Genomic DNA, 6,004 nt, shown 5'->3' on the forward strand with positions numbered 1-6,004 from the left:
CTCAACATTCTTATTAGTTGTTCATCGACTTTCACTCTGACTTAAGCATCGGAGGATCTTCGTCGAACATAATTTTGGTCTGTGAGAACTTTATCTTTGCTGGTATTTTTCACTGACGACAGACAACGAAGAGTTGGCCGCAACAAATATCATAATATTTTTTATCCTTCTTTAGATTATTGTATCCTTTGGCTCTTATAAATAGTTTTAACATTTATGTCACAAAAGTCTTAATGCCAAAAATCCATCAACAACTTGGTCGAAAATATCTAGCAACCTCCCAGCTGATATGTGATATTTTATTTATGCTTAAATGAATTATTTTTTTTTTATATTCATCAAATTTTTGACGCTGCTTGACCAACATTTACTATTCTGTCACGAAAGATTTTGAAGAGAGACAAAAAAAACATCTAACCGCTTTCCAATGGCATAAAATATTTCACTTGAATATTGATAACTTTTTTGTTTTTCTTTAAATTAGCTTTTTTGACACTGCTTGACCAGCATTTAATGTTTTGTCCCAATAGATTCCAGGATAGACAAAAATCATATACATAACCATAAAAAATATGTAACCTCCTATGTGATATTTTATTCCCACTTAGATAAATATTATCATAATCTTTAAATTTTATTTTAAATTCACCACACATTTAACTTTGCTCGACCCTCATCTGATGTCTATTCTAAAGGTCAATTAACAAATCCATAGAAAATATATAACCACCTCCTAATTGGCAGGTAAATGTTTCATTCCTAAAATAAACTGAAATATCCTAAATCTACAAGCTGTTCTAGATGGATCCAACCAATGCATACATGGTAATCATGAAGCAGGTCAACTAACTTCCATGGCTTTTAACCTTCTTGGCCCCCACTTTTTATTTGGAGTTGAAATAGAGTAATTTTATCCTGGAGATAATCCAACATTACTTAAGGGTTCATACTTTAAATGATGGTATGAATTGAAAAGCACTTAGTAAGCGATGCTAGATAGGTTGCCAAGTTGATCCATTTCTCTGCCCTATCTATATTGAGAATATTACATATTAGTTCAAAATTTTTTATAGTTTATCTAAGGCATGATACACAATGTATGATCTAGATGAATATTATTTTATTTCTCAAAGAAATGTGGAAGCCAATATTTTTCTCAAGAAAAATATTATTCCAAATATTTTTTCCCTCTTCATTTATGCATGATAAAAACATCATGCGTCTATAAGAGACGTGCAAACTCCTCTCGATTAGATTGTAATATTTCATTCGTGAAGTGGACAAGGATGTCCTGGTTTTATTGGCCCTTTACAGATGGAAACCAGCGACATGACCGTAGAGAATTATGAAGAATGTATGGGCTTCTTGATCATAGAAAGCCCAACCATAGCTATAATGTATAGCTGTATAAAATAAAATAAAAATCAACAACATGACCATTGAAAATCACAAATCACTAAGTATCCTTGTTATAGCCCAAACCAAGCCCAATCTCAACCCACCAAAGCTCAAAAAAAAAAAAAAAAAAAAAAAAAAGGAAAACCGGGAAGAAGACTCCCGAAAGGAGTCTTCTTCTCCGACGAAACCCGAGCGATTTGGGAGTCCTAGGACCTCTCGAAGTCCTAGGACCCTCTATAAGAAAACCCCCTCTCCCTTGAGACCGAACATCGGCCTCCTCCCTCTATCTTTCTCTCCGTCTTTCTCGATCAAAGCCGCAGACACCGTTCGGTTTCTCGCCGGTGAGATCACCGGAGGCCGGGGTGAGTCTTCCTTTCCTTCCTCTCTTCCTTCCCTTTCTTCCCGTACCTTTGCTTGAGGCTGCCGGCGACGGATGTCGCCGATTTTCGGTCGGAAAAGAGACCCTATTTTTGAGCCTCTTTTTCCTTGATTTTCCGGCGCCGGCGATCGTAATCGACCGCCGGCCATGCTCCTCCGTGACCGGAGCAGTGGCCCCCCTCTGCCGCCGGCCTCCGCCGCGGCGGTCGTGGCCGGAACGGCCCGACACAAGGAGGGGACCGCTGTCCCCTGTTCGGCCTGGAAGAAGCCCAAGAAGAAAAAAAAAAGAAAAAAAAAGAAAAGAAAAGAGAAAGAAGAAGAAAAAGAGAAAAAGAAAAGAAAAGAAAAAAAAAAAGAAAAGGAGAAAAAAAAGAAAAGAAAAGAAAAAAAAATAAAATAAAAATAAATAAATAAATAAATAAATAAATATATATATAAATAAATAAATAAATAAGAAAATAATAATAATAATAATAAAATGATGAGAGAGAGTTTCTCTCTCTTCTTTCAGTCTGAACCCTGACTTTCTCTCTCTAAAATTTTCTCTCTCTAGATTGTTTCTCTCTCTTGATGGATTTTTCTCTCTCTAAAGTTGTTCCTCTAGGATTAGCGTAGTGGAAGGGCTTCATCTGATGATTTTGATCGAGTCTGGAAAAGAGTCGATTTTAAGTCGATTTTAATAGGCACGGAAGAATCTCCTAGAAGTTAGTCGATCTGTTCATTTCAGTACTCCGTGAAAGGTAAGTAATGAATCATCTTCTCGAGATATTCCATATTTATTCTGAAAATAAATAATTATTCTCTGAAATTATGCATGAATTATGAAATTATGTTTTGTAAAGAAAAGTGCTTTTGAAATATTATGATACGTCGAATTATACACATATTCAGTGAAAAATCATGATATATTATGATACAAAGTGTTTTGATACAGATCGGATTTATGTTCTCAGCCTAACTATGTTTTAGTGGGCCCCGCCAATGGGGATTATACGTTGATACTCAGTGGATCCTGCCAGTGGAGGTTGTGCGCTGGTGTTTGTGGACCCTACCAGTGGGGGTTGTGCGCTGGTATTTGTGGACCCTGTCAGTGGGGGTTGTGCGCTGGTATTCTGTGGACCCCGCCAATGGGGGTTAAACGTTGGTTATAGTCAAGGCTGTTGAGTTACGAGTGTTTTTGAATCGAATCGGATTTATGATTATATTATATGTGAATATTTGAAAATATTGGGTTTGCATTAAAACAACATGAAATATATTTTTATGTTTATTTGAAATATTGTTCTTGAAAATTACATAATATCTGAAATATCTAGTTGAGATATTTGTTACTTATTGGGCTGTCTAGCTCATTACTTTTCTTTCTATTTTTCAGATTCAGATAATTAATTTCGAGTGTGGGAAGAAATATTGGGACAGAGCTTTTAGAGGTGAGATTTAGCATTGTCAACTTCATTGAACTTAGACCTATTGTTTTATTGTTAGTAAAATTTTATTGGATGTAAGACATTTGATTTAATTACTTGAATTAGAGTTGAATAATAAATATTTAAATTTATTCCGCTGTGATGCATTGATATCGTGATGAGATGTCTTGCATGCTTATGGAAAGAGTTCTTCATGAGTATGCGGTGGTTGTCGCGATCCTCGATTCACAATCTCGGATCGGGGGTGTGACAATCCTTGAGTGAAAAAAACCTAATTTTTAGTAAAATAAAGAAACGGAAGGCATAAAAAGCACATACAAATAGCATGCCAAGTGCAAAAGTCCTCTTATGCAGCAGAGAAACCATCTCTATATTTATATATTTATATATATATATATATATATATATATATATTTTTTTTTTTTTTTTGTACAGTAGAAAAGATAGAGTAATCTAATATATATATATATATATATATGAAAATAGAAACTGAGAAAAGATGGATTGGTCATTTAGATTGTCTACCTAAGCAATATATTATCACCTATGAATGTCATTTGGATCAAAATCAACAAGTAATATACCACATGTCTAAACTCTCCTATCTAATAATTCTTAATTCTTCAAGCATCAAATTAAAATATGATGTTATAATTAAAACTCACTTATGTAACTTAAATAATATTCTTAAAGCCTGATATTATTATCCTCTTGCAATAAAAGTCCACTCATATACATAATTAAGACTATGAATGGACATTAAAAATTTGGATGGATATTATTTTACTATTTATATATAATAATTTTTAAAAAAATAATCTATTATATAATCTAGAACTCACGTGCAACATGGATTCAAAACTAATTTATAACTATATAAAAGAGACCTCAGAGTCAATCATAAAAAAAATCTAGCCAATGGTGCATATAAATTCAATTTCGTGTAAATTCAAGGCCCATAAATTTTGCCCCTCCTTTCTTTGGGGGGACGGGTTGGGATTGGAAAAAAGGCGATTGTAAATATGCAATATGTCTATTCTAAACTTTACATATTATGTTTCCCAAAAAACAAAAAAAAAAGGAACTTTACATATTATAAGATGTGTTTTTTCCCCAAGGCAATGAGGATGGTTTATAGATACAATTACCGGCAAGCTTGGATAAGATGAGCACATCTCAGCACGTTATATATATATATAAAAAAAAAAATGTAAGAAGGACTTTCTGAAGTCCAAACACTTGCATAATGTGTCCAATTAGGTTGAATAACTTGTTCTAAAAAGAAAGAGTATATATGGGAAAAACTCATGTTTTGTATATTAAACTCCACATGCTCTCTTATGTGGGTAATTATGTTGTTTAAAAATCTCCAAAGATACCGGTAGGAAGACAAGCAATGTACATTGCGCCCTAGCCCAGCTTGTTCCCAGCGAGGATAATTTCAAGGTTACCAAAAGAAACATCCAATGCGCTTTTGGTCATGGCAACGTATCCTTGCAGTCGTTGAACTCTTTTTAGTCTGATATCAGATATTGCCTCACTTTATAATGTTCATGTTGTGGCTTTAAGTTTAGTCCTTCCAGAGATTTCTCATGCAAATACGATGGCAATTTATATGCAAATGTAACATCTCATGATATCATTATGCAAATCACCATAGACAACATATCCTTGGACATGAAATGCTCTAGGTCACAAGCCAAACTTAGGAAGGTCATCAACATGGCAGAAATGTATGACCATGTATGCAAGCATCTGAATTCGTCGTTGCAAATGTAATGTGAAACTAACGTACCTCTAATTAGCAACTAAAATTTATAGATTTTGTTGCCACAAAGCTTTGGGTCGAGATTAACTTTTGACCAAGCTGGAGGTGGTCATTTAAGACTGAGCCGGAGAGTGATGTCTTTATTCAAAAGTGATATGAAAGAAAGTCTATTTACTGGAGATTGTTCAATGGTAGATCTTCCAATACTTCAGTCAATTAAAGACTTGGAAACAATAAAAAGATAAATCTTAGGAAGATAAAAAATTTGAAGTGATTTCCGTCTGTGTGAATTTATATGAGGATTTCTTTATCCCCTCTTTATATAGAGGGGGGACCATCGACTATTACCTAAATTTTTAGAGTTTACCTATGGCATTTGATAACAAGCTTAGATTATGTGCACTTATATCACGTATGACTGTATTGGATAATTGTTATGCATATGAGCGGAAAAAATAACTCGAATCATGTGGAGTCTAATCAGATCAAATCTTTCTCGAGCATGCCAGTTGATAGTCATTGGTTGATTTCATTGACATGGCATGAGATGGCTCTTTGGATAGCAACTTAAGCCGAAAAATCAGGACACCACAATAGGTTGGATTCTTGATCAGTACACTCCAAAATTATAGGGTTAAATAATTAAGATAGGATGAGTCTCCCTCCAATTTTTTATCCAAAAAAAAGAAAAAAAATAAATGAAATTTAAGCACTAGTTTAACATCAGATGAAAGTCATGCAATGTACTGGGTGAGAGTGAGAATTTTGTATGCATCTTTCACTAGTACGTCTATCTCTCTCTTTTCATGGTTCAAATCAACCAAAGAAAGTATCAAAATAGGACAAGCATAAAGCACCATGTCATTTTTCCAACTTCAACAATTTACCAGATACCCAACATCATATTATAATGAGATTGTATTTTTCCAAACATACCAAGATTGCAGGATGAATGGCTTTTCCCATGTTCCCCTCAAAAAAAAGGAAAAAACAAAAAAAAGCCGAGACTGATGCACATGATATCTAATTATTG

The sequence above is a fragment of the Elaeis guineensis genome, chromosome 7, assembly GCF_000442705.2.
Source record: "Elaeis guineensis isolate ETL-2024a chromosome 7, EG11, whole genome shotgun sequence".
Classification (NCBI taxonomy): Eukaryota; Viridiplantae; Streptophyta; class Magnoliopsida; order Arecales; family Arecaceae; genus Elaeis; species Elaeis guineensis.